Raw genomic sequence first — 14790 nt, forward strand, 5'->3', positions numbered from 1 at the left:
GCAATCTTGATTCCAGCTTGTGTTTCTTCCAGTCCAGCGTTTCTCATGATGTACTCTGCATAGAAGTTAAATAAGCAGGGTGACAATATACAGCCTTGACATACTCCTTTTCCTATTTGAAACCAGTCTGTTGTTCCATGTCCAGTTCTAACTGTTGCTTCCTGACCTGCATACAGATTTCTCAAGAGGCAAGACAGGTGGTCTGGTATTCCCATCTCTTTCAGAATTTTCCACAGTTTATTGTAATCCACACAGTCAAAGGCTTTGGCATAGTCAATAAAGCAGAAATAGATGTTTTTCTGGAACTCTCTTGCTTTTTCCATGATCCAGTGGATGTTGGCAATTTGACCTCTGGTTCCTCTTCCTTTTCTAAAACCAGCTTGAACATCAGGAAGTTCATGGTTCACATATGTATACCTATGGCTAATTCATTTTGATGTATATATGGCAGAAACCAACACAATATTGTAAAGTAATTATCCTTCAATTAAAAATAATTTTTTAAAAAAGTGGTAGATGCCAGGGGAGATGGGTGATGGTAAGAGTTGCACAGCCGTGTGAATGTACTTAGTGCCACTGAAGGGTACAGTTGTGCACAGTATGCTTCATATCATGTGACTTTTCCACAATTTAAGAAAAAAAATTTTTTAATAATGAAAGAAAAAGAAACTGTTAGAGTTGGCAAAGTCAGGGAGAATAGCTCTCCTCACCTAAGCTCCCTGCCTGAGTTTTCCTCCCTGCATTTTAAAGATGAGGAGGGCAGACCACCCAACAAGTGCAGCAAGCCTGTTCCTCTCTCAGACTTCCTCAGCTCAGGAAACAGCAATCCCTGATGTCTAGCCAAGACACCTTGGAATCGACCTCAGGTCTTCTCTTTAGTTCATAGCCTACATCTAATACCTCTAATATATTTGGTATTCTTCAAAAATAGTTTGAGGACCTACCGTTGGACAGTCACTTTTTTCTCTCATGCTTGTCTATTAGTAGACAAAACAGACAAGAATCCTTACTTTCATGGAGTTTGCTTTCTGGTGGGGGAGGAAAACAAGAAACCAAATCTAAAATATATGGAATGTTAATGATGACAAACACAATAGAGAAAAAATCTTAAATGGAAAGAAGTTGGGAGAACTTGGAGATGGGGATAGAATCTAAATACAGTTGACTGGGAAGACCTCACAGGGAAGGCGGTACTTAAGAATAGAGATGGGACTTCCTTGGTGTTCCAGTGGCAACAGGCTCAGTACAGGGGGTCTGAGTTTGATTCCTAGTCAGGGAACTAGATCCCACATGCAGCAACTAAGAGTTCACATGCCCACAACTAAAATGCATGCCCAAATCCCACAACTAAGGCCTGGTGCAGCTAAATAAATAAACTCTGGGAGTTGGAAGTGGACAGGGAGGCCTGGCATGCTGCAGTCCATGGGGCTGCAAAGAGTCAGACATGACTAAGCAACTGAACTGAACTGAACTGAAAAAAAGAGAGAGAGAGAGAGATGAAGGAAGGAACAGAGGCAGTCATGTGTATATTTGCTCCAATCAGAGGCATCATGTGCCAGTGTGTTAAAGAATGAGGCAGACATGATACTCCAAAATATGACACCTTGTGTGCATGCGTGCTCAGTCGTGTCCAACTCTTTGCCACCCCATGGACTGTAACTGCCAGGCTCCTCTGTCCATGGAATTTTCCAGGTAAGAATACTGGAGTGGGTTGCCATTTCCTACTCCAGGGGATCTCCCCAACTTAGGGATCAAACCCTTGTCTCTTAAATCTCCTGCATGGGCAGGCAGATTCTTTACCACTGGCTCCAGACACCTTGGCATATTGAATCTTTTAAGCTGAAGGCTTCTGAGAAAACAGCAGAGTGACCTTCTCCCCACACTTCTCCCTTGAAACAAGTTATAAACTCTTACCTGAGAGGTCCTCTCCCTATACCTGGAGGAAAGGGGCATCCTTACCTCTGAAATCAGGGAGGCCAGAAACAGCCTAACATACAGGTCTTGTTGAGTTTCCCCCTGTTGACAACATTCTTCTCATACTCTTTGACCTGTCAGATTTCTTTCAGATCTCCTTGACTAGTCATTCTTCATCAAACCTAGCATAAAAGTACTTGAGTTTAACCATTTCTACAGGTCTCCATTTCCTTATGAAGGCTCCCTGGTCACATCAAAATTATATTCAATAAATGTGTATGCTTTGGATTAGGAAATGGCAACCCACTCCAGTATTCTTGCCTGGAGAACCCTCATGGAAAGAGGAGCCTGGTAGGCTACAGTCTATGGGGTCCCAAAGAGTCATATAGGACTGAGTGACTGACACTTTCTTCTGTTAACCTATCTTTGTCAGTTTAATTTTCAGATCCAGCCAGGAAGCTTTTTCCTCTGATACAGGAATAGCAAGCACAGTGTGTCTGGACCAGAGTGAGGCAGGAGGAAAGGAATGGGAGATGGGGTTAGAGGTGTAAAGAAGCGTGAGCATGCCAGGGGAGGAGGGAGGGAGGGAGAGAGGAAACAAGTAATGATTGTAAAACCTGATCTGCTTTTACTCTGGCTGAGAAATGTTGCAAGGGTTTAGTAGAGGAGTAATATGATCTGACTTACTGTTTTCTTTTTTTTTTTTGGCCGTGCTTCGAGGCTTGTGGGTTCTTAGTTCCCCAACCAGAGATTGAACCTGGGCCTCTGGCAGTGACAGAGGGGGTTCCTAACCACTGGACCATCAGGGAATTCCCTGGTTTATGTTTTTAACAGGATGGCTCTGGCTGCCAGGATAAGAGCAGGCTTGAGATACAAGGATGAGGATCAGTGAGGAGGAATTTGCAGTAGACTAGAGTAACAAGAGTAAAAATGATGAAAAGTGCTCCTGTATCAGATATATTTTGAAGCTAGAGCCAGTAGGATTTACTGATGTAATGGATGCTGGATGTGAGAAAAAAAAAGAAACAAAGGCACCTCCAAGGTTTGGGGCCTAAGAATAGACCTTGGAGGTTATTCTATAACAGCCTGCATGGAGCTGCCATATTCTTCCTTAATGATTGCATTGTATTCCCTTGTGTCACTACATTGAATAGACATCTTTGTCATTCTATAATATAGACACATTGATAGACATTTTTGCTACTTGTAATAATTTCCTTAAACATGTATCAGTACAGATAGATACAAGCATAACTGCAAAATGAATTTTTTTCTTCTTTTAATATATACTTGTTTATTTGGCTGATCTTGCAGCATGTAGAATCTTCCATCTTGGTTGCTGCATGTGAGTTTGTTGTTTTTTTTTTTTTTTTAGTTGCAGCATGTGGAATCTTTAGCTGTGGCAAACTCTTAGTTGTGGCATGTGGGATCTAGTTCCCTGACCAGGGATTGAAACCGAGCCCCTGGCATTGGGAGTATGGAGTCAGCCACTGGACCACCAGGAAAGTCCCTAAGATGAATTTCTTTCTTTCTTTTTTAAGATTAATTTCTTAAAGTGCAGTTGTTAGGTCAAACTGTATGCATATTTTATATTTTAGTAACTATTGCAAAATTGCTATCCATGGAGGTTGCACTCATATTTTGCTAAGTGGATTGATTAATTCTGAAAGCCAGAAGTAGAGATAACCTTAGGTCTCCTAACAGAGATGAGTAAGTGCAAGGATGGCATGTAAAATGTCATCTCTTATTCATGGTAAAGTAGAAAAATGATTTTTTTTAAAAAAGCCCTCAGTTTTAGATGACTTCTTATCTAAGCCTTGCAATTTTATAGCTATTTTCCTATCTTTTAAATTTTTTTCTCTTTCTCTCTGCCTTTCTAACCCTCCATACACACACCCACCAATCCCACTCACTTCCACACACACAGAAAACATATCTCCTGTGGACACTAGTTAACTAAAATTAAGCTATACTCCCACAGAAAGATAATTACTATCAACAGAATACACACTTTTGATAGTGTTGCTTTTTTCTCTTTATTGGCTGCACCACACACCTCATGGGATCTTAGTTCCCTGAACAGGGATTGAACCTGGGCCACAGTTACCAAGTCATAACCAGCTGGACTGCCAGGGAATTTCCTGTAGTGGCATATTCTAATAATCTTCAGATGTCTCACTTATAAACCCTGAATTCACATACCTGAATCTAAAATTCTTTACACAAACATAACACCCTTTAAAGAATTAGTAAATATTTCCTGTGATTTAATTATTGACTTCGTTTAAGGCATTGTGCTAGATGTTATTGATGTATTAAAATGGATAAGAATATTCATTCATTTTCAAATAACAATATAATTAGGAAATAAAGTCAGGTATACATATTAAGTCTGTGGTTGAGGGCGTGAACTCTGAGATCTGGGTTTGGATCCTGGTTCTGCTGGTTCCGTCACTTACATGGTCCTGGGCATGTAATACAACTACTGTAAGTCTCATTCTCCTTATCTGTAGAATGAGGGGGGTCTACCAACCTTGCAAGATTGTTGTGAAAATTGGGTAATGCATAGTATTCATTTAGCCCATTGATTGTCCTTGGTAAGTATCCAAAAATATTGATTGTTATTTTATTATTAATTATCAATTAGAGTTGATTACATTGCTGACAAAGGTCCATACAGTCCAAGCTAAGGTTTTTCTTGTAGTCATGTAGCTATATGCGAGTTGGACCATAAAGAAGGCTGATCACCAAAGAACTGCTGCTTTTGAATTGTGCTGCTGAAGAAGACTCTTGAGAGTCCCTTGGACTGCAAGGAGGCCAAGTCAGTCAATCCTTAAGGAAATCAATCCTGAACATTCATTGGAAAAACTGAAGCCGAAGCTCCAATACTTTGGCTACCTGATGCAAAGAGCTCACTCATTAGAAAAGACCCTGATGCTGGGAAAGATTGAGGGGAGGAGGAGAATGGGTTGACAGAGGATGAGATGGTTGGATGGATCACTAATTCAATGGACATGAGTTTGAGCAAACTCCAAGAGATGGTAAAGGACAGGGAAGCCTGGCGTGCTACAGTCCATGGCGTCACCAAGAGTCGGACATGACTGAACAACTGAACAGTCAACTAGAGTGTAAGGCAGGATTCCCAAGTGGTACTAGTTGTAAAGAATCTGCCTACCAGTTCAGGAGACACAAGAGATATGGGTTCAATCCCTGGATCGGGAAGATCCTCTGAAGTAGGAAATGGCAACCCATGCCAGTACTCTTGCCTGGAAAATTCCACGCGTAGAGGAGACTAACAGGCTATAATCCATGGAGTCACTAAGAGTCGAACACAACTGAGTACACACACACAGAGTGTAAGACAGTCTCTATAAAAAGACTATGCATACTCAAAGATATGAAATTCCCATCTGGTCTCCAGAAGAGCTGCCCTTGCTACAAAAAAAAGAGAAAAATAATATTTGAGATAAAGTTTGGTCAGAATATGAAGGAATCAGAGGGAATATCTCATAGAATTTTATCTCAATCAAACTGGCACAAACTTGACAGGCGTTTATATTAACTAACTGTGCCAGATGATTTTTACTTATTACCCATTTAATTTTCACATTGATCCTGAGAGATCATGATTACAGGATGATAAAAAAATAATAATCAGAAACCACAAATAAATACAGCTGGGAGACAAGAAGGGGGAGACCTCATGCCCTGCGGTCACAGCAGAGCCCAACAGGAAGAAGAAAGATTTCTCTTCTTTCCTGGCAAGGACTTGGCCAATGAAAACCCATGGGCTCTGTTTATTGTAGCCCTCCCAACTTTCTTCTCTCTGTAAAAGTGTTCTCCTTTCTTTGATGTGCAAGGACCTGCCCTTGGCTCATCATGATAGCAGACCCCAAACTGCAATTCTGGGCTAATCCAGAATAAATCCATCTTTGCTGGAAAAATATCTGACAGTCTATTGGTTTCTGGTCAGAAGTGTCTCATCTAGATTTGGAGGTTGTTACTGAGCCTGCACTCCAGATCTGTCTCTGGTCTGGCTTCTTGGAAGTCCTTAGAGAGAGCCAGATAGAACCACTGCAAAAAAAGCAGTGCATAATTGATTTACTGGCTGTCCTCTGCCTCAGCAACCACAGCCCAAGTCATGTCATTGGTTTCTTGGGTTGTAAACCTCTAAGGTTCCTTGTGCCAAACTGTAAACTGTAGGGTGAACTCAGGAAATACCCCCAATGTTTATTCTTTAACTGTAAATGAGTATAATATCTCCTTTGTGTTCCCATGATATTTTAAGTGTAAAACAAAATAATCAATTGGAAAGGGCTGTAAAACAAAAGCAACAAGTTCTAGGAGAGTAAATTGAAATTTATTGAAAGCTTCATTTGTGAGTTGACCCAGTTCCCTAAAAGTCAGACACTTTGCAGGAGAAAATGATCAATATATGTGTGGCCCAAATAATGTTTTCAACACTGTATTAGACAATGTAAGAGATACAGAAGAACATTGCCCTGGGACTTCCCTGATGGTCCAGGGATTAAGCATCCACCTGCCAATGCAGGGGACACATGTTCGATCCCTGGTCTGGGAAGATCCCACATGCCAAAGAGCAACTAAAGCCATGTGCCACAACTACGGAGCACACACTTTAGAGCTAGTGCTCTGTAACAAGAGAAGCCACTGCAATGAGAAGCCCAGGCACCATAATGAAAAGTAGCCCCAGTTCACCGCAACAAAGACCTATTAGAGATAAAAATTACTTCATTAATCAAAATTTGTATGCAGGTCAGGAAGCAACAGTTAGAACTTGACATGGAACAACAGACTGGTTCCAAATAGGAAAAGGAGTACGACAAGGCTGTATATTGTCACCCTGCTTATTTAACTTCTATGCAGAGTACATCATGAGAAACGCTGGATTGGAAGAAACACAAGCTGGAATCAAGATTGCCGGGAGAAATATCAATAACCTCAGATATGCAGATGACACTACCCTTATGGCAGAAAGTGAAGAGGAGCTAAAAAGCCTCTTGATGAAAGTGAAAGAGGAGAGTGAAAAAGTTGGCTTAAAGCTCAACATTCAGAAACAAAGATCATGGCATCTGGTCCATCACTTCATGGGAAATAGATGGGGAAACAGTAGAAACAGTGTCAAGACTTTCTTTTTTGGGGCTCCAGAATCACTGCAGATGGTGACTGCAGCCATGAAATTAAAAGACGCTTACTCCTTGGAAGAAAAGTTATGACCAACCTAGATAGCATATTCAAAAGCAGAGACATTACTTTGCCAACTAAGGTCTGCCTAGTCAAGGCTATGGGTTTTCCTGTGGTCATGTATGGATGTGAGAGTTGGACTGTGAAGAAGGCTGAGAGGTGAAGAATTGATGTGTTTAAACTGTGGTGTTGGAGAAGACTCTTGAGGGTCCCTTGGACTGCAAGGAGATCCAACCAGTCCATTCTGAAGGAGATCAGCCCTGGGATTTCTTTGGAAGGAATGATGCTAAAGCTGAAGCTCCAGTACTTTGGACATCTCATGCGAAGAGTTGACTCATTGGAAAAGACTCTGATGCTGGGAGGGATTGGGGGCAGGAGGAGAAGGGGACAACCGAGGATAAGATGGCTGGATGGCATCACAGACTCAATGGACGTGAGTCTGAGTGAACTCCGGGAGATGATGATGGACCGGGAGATCTGGAGTGCTGCGATTCATGGGGTCGCAAAGAGTCGGACATGACTGAGCGACCGAACTGAACTGAACTGAATCAAAATTTTACCAAAAAAAATTGCCCCTGTTCTCAAAAAGCTTGTAGTATGGTGTGGTCGAAGGAAATTACTCGTGTGAATTGCAGCAGCCAACCAACAGGTACAAATTCTTCTTTATGGAATGTATTAAAACCAAATGATACATTATATCTAGGCAGTGAATGGAAGAAAACAGGGGAACTAATAGTGGGCTAAGTGATTTTACATGTGATGTCTTAGTTGTTCCTTCCAGGCATTCACTGAATTAAGGACTGTTTTCTCCATTTTTATAGATGAGGTTACCAGTGCTGATATGCTGAATGATTTGTTCATGGTAACATAAATATTAGTTTGAACACAGATGAAGACTCTCATATCAAATTCTAAATCTCGTATGTTTTTAACATACGAGGCAGCCTTGAAGACGTGTCTCAAAGGTTCCAGATCAGTTCTCCTTTGGGGCAATTGATAGGCTTGTACTTCCCCATCCATTGGAAGTTGGATACTTGTGACTTGCTCTGCCCAGTGCAATGTGAGTGGATGCAATGTGCATCCTTTCTGGGCAGGAGCCTCAAGAGCCAGTGCTAATCTCATGCTCTCCTCTCCTCTGCTACAATGTATACCAATAAATCAGTAAATAGAGCAGCTGTTCAGTCACCTTGGGTCCTGGAATAAAGATCGCCTGGAGCCGAGGCCCTATCCATCCTTCCATGGACATCTAAAATCAGGAGTCAGTGCTCTTACCTTTTTTTAAAACAGTTTTGTATCTTTTTAAAATGTGTTTATTTATGCTGGGTCTTTGTTGCTGCTCCAGCTTTTATCTAATTGCAGAGAATGGGGGCTACTGTCTAGTTGTGCACAGGCTTCTCATTGTGGTGGCTTCTCTTGTTGTGGAGCACAGGCTCTAGAGCCTTCAGGCTTCAGTAGTTGCAGTACGTGGACTCAGTAGTTGTAGCTCCCAGGCTCAATAGTTGTGGCACTCAGGCTTATTTGCTCTGTGTGGCATGTGGGATCCTCCCAGACCAGGGATCAAACCTGTGTCTCCTGCTTCGGCAGACTCATTCTTTACCACTGGGTAGCCAGGGAAGCCCTGCTTTTACTTGAATCATTCACCTTTGAAGTTATTTTGACAACTTTACCTAATCAATCCTGACTCAGTAGCACTAGGAATAAGGTGCTGTTCTCATTAAATTCCTAAAATATGTCACTTTAGCTTCAGGACCAGTCAGCAGGTGATGACAAAATTTATTGGAGACTGAAAGTCTGGGAAAATATATTATTTTATCCGTAATAACTTAAAGCCAGATAATGGGTTTGATGATATTATAGTTCTAGAAGAAGTTGGAAAATAGAATGTCAGTAGTGTGTATCGGCTATTGCATTTGATGGAATTTGAATAGGATCTACGAGAGATGACCATAGCAAAGAACTGGCCATTTTTGTCAATCAGGAGTGAAAAGGGAAAAAGTGCAGAAATGTGGGTTATGGGATTGGAAAGGCAATTGTATGGAAAAGCTTTTGAATAATAAAAGCTGATTCAATCTTAGCCTTATGGCAAAGGTCAAATCAAGTTATGGTAGTCCCATTAGTTGTCAAAACTTCAGGATGGATTAATGTATTGCACAGCAAATTCTTGCATTAGAAACACTAAAGGATTAAGCCACGAGACAAAATTTATGAAAGCATTAAGGGGGAAAATGGCTTAGGGTATAACTTCCTACCAAAGTTTAGAGTCCTGAAGCACTCACAATTAAGAGGTAAGTCTTTTTTTATTTTTTTTGGCCACACTGTGCAGCATGTGGGATCATAGTTTCCTGACCAGGGATTGAACCTGTGCCCCCTGCATAGGGAGCATGGAGTCTCAATCACTGCACCACCAGGGAAGTCCCAAGAGGTAAGTCTTGGAAAAAAGAAATACAGATATGACTATTGACATATAGAGCTTACAAGAATAAAAAGATAAGAAGGGGGGTGGGAGGGACATTCCAGAGGGAGGGGATATATGTGTGTATATATGTATGTATATGTGTGTGTATATATGTATGTATATATATATACTTATAGCTGATTCATGTGGTTGTACACAAAAACTAACATAACTTATAAAGCAACTATACCACAAAAAAAAGAAAAAAAAATTTTTAATTTTTAAGATTAGGAAGCCACCTAAATTTTGAAACCATGACCATGGATTAAGAAACCTGGGAGTAAGTCAACTATATCCCAACAGAAAATAAAATTTCAATTAAAAAAAAAAGAAATCTGTGAGTATTTGGGATTGGATAATGACTCCTGGACTTCAGCTTCTGCAGGTGATATAAACCTGCTCAGTGGTCCAATGCTCTCTTCAGATGAGGCCAAGGAGGAAATTAGCATAGAAGGATCTCCCAGAGGGCGGAGCCACAGTCACAGAGAACATGAACTGGTGCGTCCTTCCTGGGAAACAAAACTGAGACCTAATTAAAGAAATTCCTCATCCCTAGGGTAAGAGACCCTCTCTGAACATTTGTTTAGAATTTCTCCAGAGAAACAGTTTTTCTGTTTTGTTTTTTTTTTTTAAAGGAGCCAAGGTATCTTGTCCTTTGTTTCAAATCATCTACACCTTCCACACACTGCAGAATGCCCATTGCTAGGGAGACATATTAGCACATCAGATTTTCTGTGATACTACAGCCCATTCAGTTTCCACAGCCCTCAGGTCTCCTATGCAGCTAGTCTTGGATATAATAAAGAATTCTGTTCTTTGTATCTGTTTCCTCATTTTTTTAGTTACTAGGTGATTTTAAAGACATTTTTAATTCTAAATAAACTATAATTCTATCTTTTGCCAATGGTGAGCAGTTCATGAACTTTATCCAGGATTCAGAAAACAGTCTAAATCACATCTCCTAAAAACCAAAAAATAGTACAGAGCTGTCCCTCCCTAAGACCACTAATATGATGAAGGGCTTTGTCACAGGATACATTCTTGCATATTCAAGATGATGACCATGAACTGAGAAATTCTGTGAGTAATTCCTATTCAAAAATTTGGAAAGGTTGGGTCTTCCCTGGTTGTCCAGTGGCTAAAATTCCGGGCTCCCAATACAGGAGGCCTGGGTTCGATCCCTGGTCAGGGAACTAGATCTTATATGCTGAAATTAACAGTTTGTATACCGCAACTAAAGATCTCGGACGCCACAGTGAAAATTCTGCATGCCACAAGTAAGACCTGGCACAACCAAATAAATAAATATTTTTTTGAAGTGGCACTGACTTTCATCTTCATAAAAAAGCCTTACTAAAATAACCCTCATCTCCTATTCCTTTTTGCCTGTATATTTACCATCCCACCATTGACAACCCCTAGAAGCCTAAATCCCTTCTCCTCTGTTTTGTCATTTCTCTTAAATTAGGCTTGACAGCTTCTTTGGGTTTTCCTTTTTTATTTTCCATTCAAACAATGACGTGAACACGAAAGAAGCCTTATCTCCTGTTAATCTATCTTTTGCCAATTGATTCACAGCCTCCAGGCACTGAATCTAAGAGGGTAGAGGAAAAGATTTTCCTCTCTTACAGTTTAGCATCCTGATAGCTTCCCAGACACTTCCATGACTCTCGTCTTACATCCAAGCAGTCACTGACAGGATCGAGTTTTATCTGAGCCTGTGTTCCTGGAAAATAGGCCAGTTAAGAAATCCCACCATCCTTTTGTTTTCCAAACCCCAAAACCTTTGGTGCCAAGGAAAACAGCTCAAAGCAAAGAATCCTGCTACTCTTGTATATTCTCTGAAAGTCTCATGTCAGCCCTTCTCATGACTGCAGTTCCATACACAATGCCTGAAGTTTTCCTTCTGTAAAATCTCAGATCCCTTTTCTTTTCCATGAGACTGTCTTCATTAATGAACATGTTCTCCATTGCAACACCCTGAATAAAGCCAGTTGCTTAATTGTCTGGGGTATTTTGTCTTTAATATCCTCAGTGAGTTTCCTCAGTGAGTAACTTTCGAATAGGTTCCCTCCTCTTCACCCTCACTGCCAGTTTACCAGTTCTTACCTGGACTGCTGTATTGCCTCCTAAATGATTTTGAGGACTTCAGTTTTACTCTTTTTGTTTTTTTGGCTGAGCCTTGAGGCATGTGAGATCTTAGTTCCCCCACCAGGAACTGAACTTTTGCCCCCTACATTGGAAGTTCAGGGTCTTAACCCCTGGACTACCAGGGAAGTCCCAGCTTTACCATTCTCTACTCCATTCTTTACTCTGTTGCTAGAATGATCATTCTAAAAAGCAATTTTTGACCTAACCTCTTACTACTTACACACACAAACACACACACACAAATATACCACCCAGGAAGACACTAAACTACTCTGGTGAAATACCATGCTTTTTTCTCCTCCTTTGTCTTTCGTATGTAGCCCAAGCTTCCCTGGTGGCTCAGATGGTCAAGAAACTGCCTACAGTGCAGGAGACTCGAGTTCGATCCCTGGGTCAGGAAGATCCCCAGAAGAAGGAAATGGCAACCCATGCCAGTATCCTTGCCTGGAGAATCCCATGGACGAAGGAGCTTGACGGGCTGCAGTCCATGGGGTCGCAAAGCGTCGCACATGGCTGACTAACACTTCACTTCACTTTACTCACTTTGCCCAAACTTGCTCCCTTTTTCTGCTTTGTTGCTCATCCAGCTCAGGCACCAATCTGAAGTCTTTCCTGACACCCCATCACCTTAGCCTGGGAAGATACCTCTCTACTCTCGTACCTTTGTGTACTTGTTCTATCGTTATTTTTTGTCACACTGTATCACAACTGTTAAGGTGTTTGTTTTCTCGTTCCACTAGTTTGTGAGCTCCTCATTTATCTTTGTATTCCCAGGATAGGCAAAGTACCTGGCATATTAATAAATGCATGTATTGAATATTTAACCATATATGCTGGAACACTGTCACTTTTTTAAAAAATGTTATTTATTTGGCTGCTCTGGGTCTGCATTGTGGCATGCAGGATCTTTAGCTGCAGTATATAAACTGTTAGTTGTGGGATTTAGTTACCTGACCAGGGATCGAACCCAGGTTCCCCGCATTGGAGTCTTACCCAGTGGACCACCAGGAAAGTTCTCTATCACTTTAATGCTAAAAGCTATTTAATCCTTAAAATCACCTTGCTTCTCAAATATGCACAAATGTTTATATTTCAATAAGTTGAATGATGTGAATATTCTCATGAACCTCTCTTCATTCAATATAGTTGGTGGTCTTAAATCATGAGATAATTCTTCCCATCCAAAAGATACAAGAATTATTCTTATAATCATTTGATTTGGGTTTTTTTGCCCAGACATAACTTTCTAAATCTTGAAGACCACTGCATCTGTCCATTGCAAAAAAAGGAGAAGTTTTGTCAGGAACTACAGATGCAAAAGTAGGGGGCTAGAACTTTCACTGGGTAGGAGAATTCACTATTTCCTTTTTATTTTTTTTAATATTTATTTATTTATATTTATATGGTTGTGCCGGTCTTTGTTGCGGCACTTAGGATCTTTAATCTTTAGTTGTTACATGTGGGATCTAGTTCCCTGACCAGCAATTGAACCTGGGCCTCCTACACTGGGAGTGCAGAGTGTTACCCACTGGACCACCAGGGAAGTCCCATGACTGCCCTCTTTAGGGTTCTCTGTTCTCTTCCCACAATACCAAAGGGTAAGGCAGGATTAGAGATGGCCTTCTGGGATACGTTCTCCATCTTCTCTCACTTTGGGAACTCCTAGGAGGAGCAGGGCAACGTCTAGGGTGGTGGAGAAAAGGGACAAACAGCTTATGCAAGCATGGCTTTGGGTTTAGGGAAATATCTCTACATCATGGACTTTTCCCTGATTCTTTGGTCAGAGTTTCTGACCTAGAGGAGCAAGATCAGAGTGTGGACATCCAGGGTAAAAGGGTGTAATTACCTTGAGACTATTCTCTGTTTAAATATCTTCTGTCTTCCTCTGCTATTCCCATTGCCTCCAAACTTGTTTCCAAAACAAAAACATTTCCCCAAGGAAGATTACCCTGTGACAGGTAACCCAAATGGGAAAAGGCTGAACAAAAGCAAGGCCACTAAGTAGGGGAACTCTGGCAGCCACTTTTCTTGTTATTGATCACTGTTTGCCCTGCAGTGACAACTGGCTGAATGCAATCCCTTAATTACGATTCTCTTTGGATTGCTCTCTGAATACTTAACTCGATTCTTGGCGAAGTCTGGGTCAAAAGTTTTAAAGAAACTATAATGTGAGTTTTTGTTAAAGAATAATCATCAGATTTAAACAGAACCTTTAGTATCCATGGAAATATGCAGTCAAGTGCACAAATTTTCTTTTCAAAGAGAAGAAAATAGAATCTTTTTAGTCTATTCCAAATACCTAAATCACATCTTCCCTTAGATTGAAACTCCAGGAAGACATTTTTGTGTTCCCTGGAACACTTCTACCATCATCTCCTTTCTGGAGAGTCCCAGATGGCTCAACACAATGGTTAAACCAATGATCCTACCCCAAGGAGCTTTCCTGTACAATTCCTCCTGCGTGTGGTGATTCCTAGGCCATCTTCCCCAGCACTTTATTCTGGCACCTCTGTACCTGTGAAGCCATAGAAAGTAGCTGAGGTTCAGATCTGCACATCCATTACCCACTCACTAGTCAACCAGACTGTTAAAGAGAATAACCACAGGCCCAAAATGGTGTCACTTGTGCTAAAGCCTCTGACACCAAATCTAAATCTAATACCTGACCTACTTGCAGTCTTGACCTTCCCCCGGAATATAATCTTAATCAACTAATCCAGAGTTTTCTGCTCACCACCAAAGAGATCATCTGCCACGTGGGTCCTCTCCATCCCCCAGAGGAAGAAGAGGCAATCTATGTGGTAAAACCCTTGTCATTCTCTCCCCTCCAACCCCACCTAAAAGAAGATGTCCTGGCCTAAAAATAATCCTTTCTTTTCTTTTGCTAATTTCCTTTTGTACAGCTCTGAATATTCATTGGAAGGACTAAGGCTGAACCTGAGGCTCCAATACTTTGGCCACCTGATGCAAAGAGCTGACTCACAGGGAAAAAACCCTGATGCTGGGAAAGACTGAGGGCAAGAGAAGAAGGGGGCAGCAGAGGATGAGATGATTAGACAGCATCA

This window comes from Capricornis sumatraensis, chromosome 4 (assembly GCF_032405125.1).
Source record: "Capricornis sumatraensis isolate serow.1 chromosome 4, serow.2, whole genome shotgun sequence".
NCBI classification, from domain to species: domain Eukaryota; kingdom Metazoa; phylum Chordata; class Mammalia; order Artiodactyla; family Bovidae; genus Capricornis; species Capricornis sumatraensis.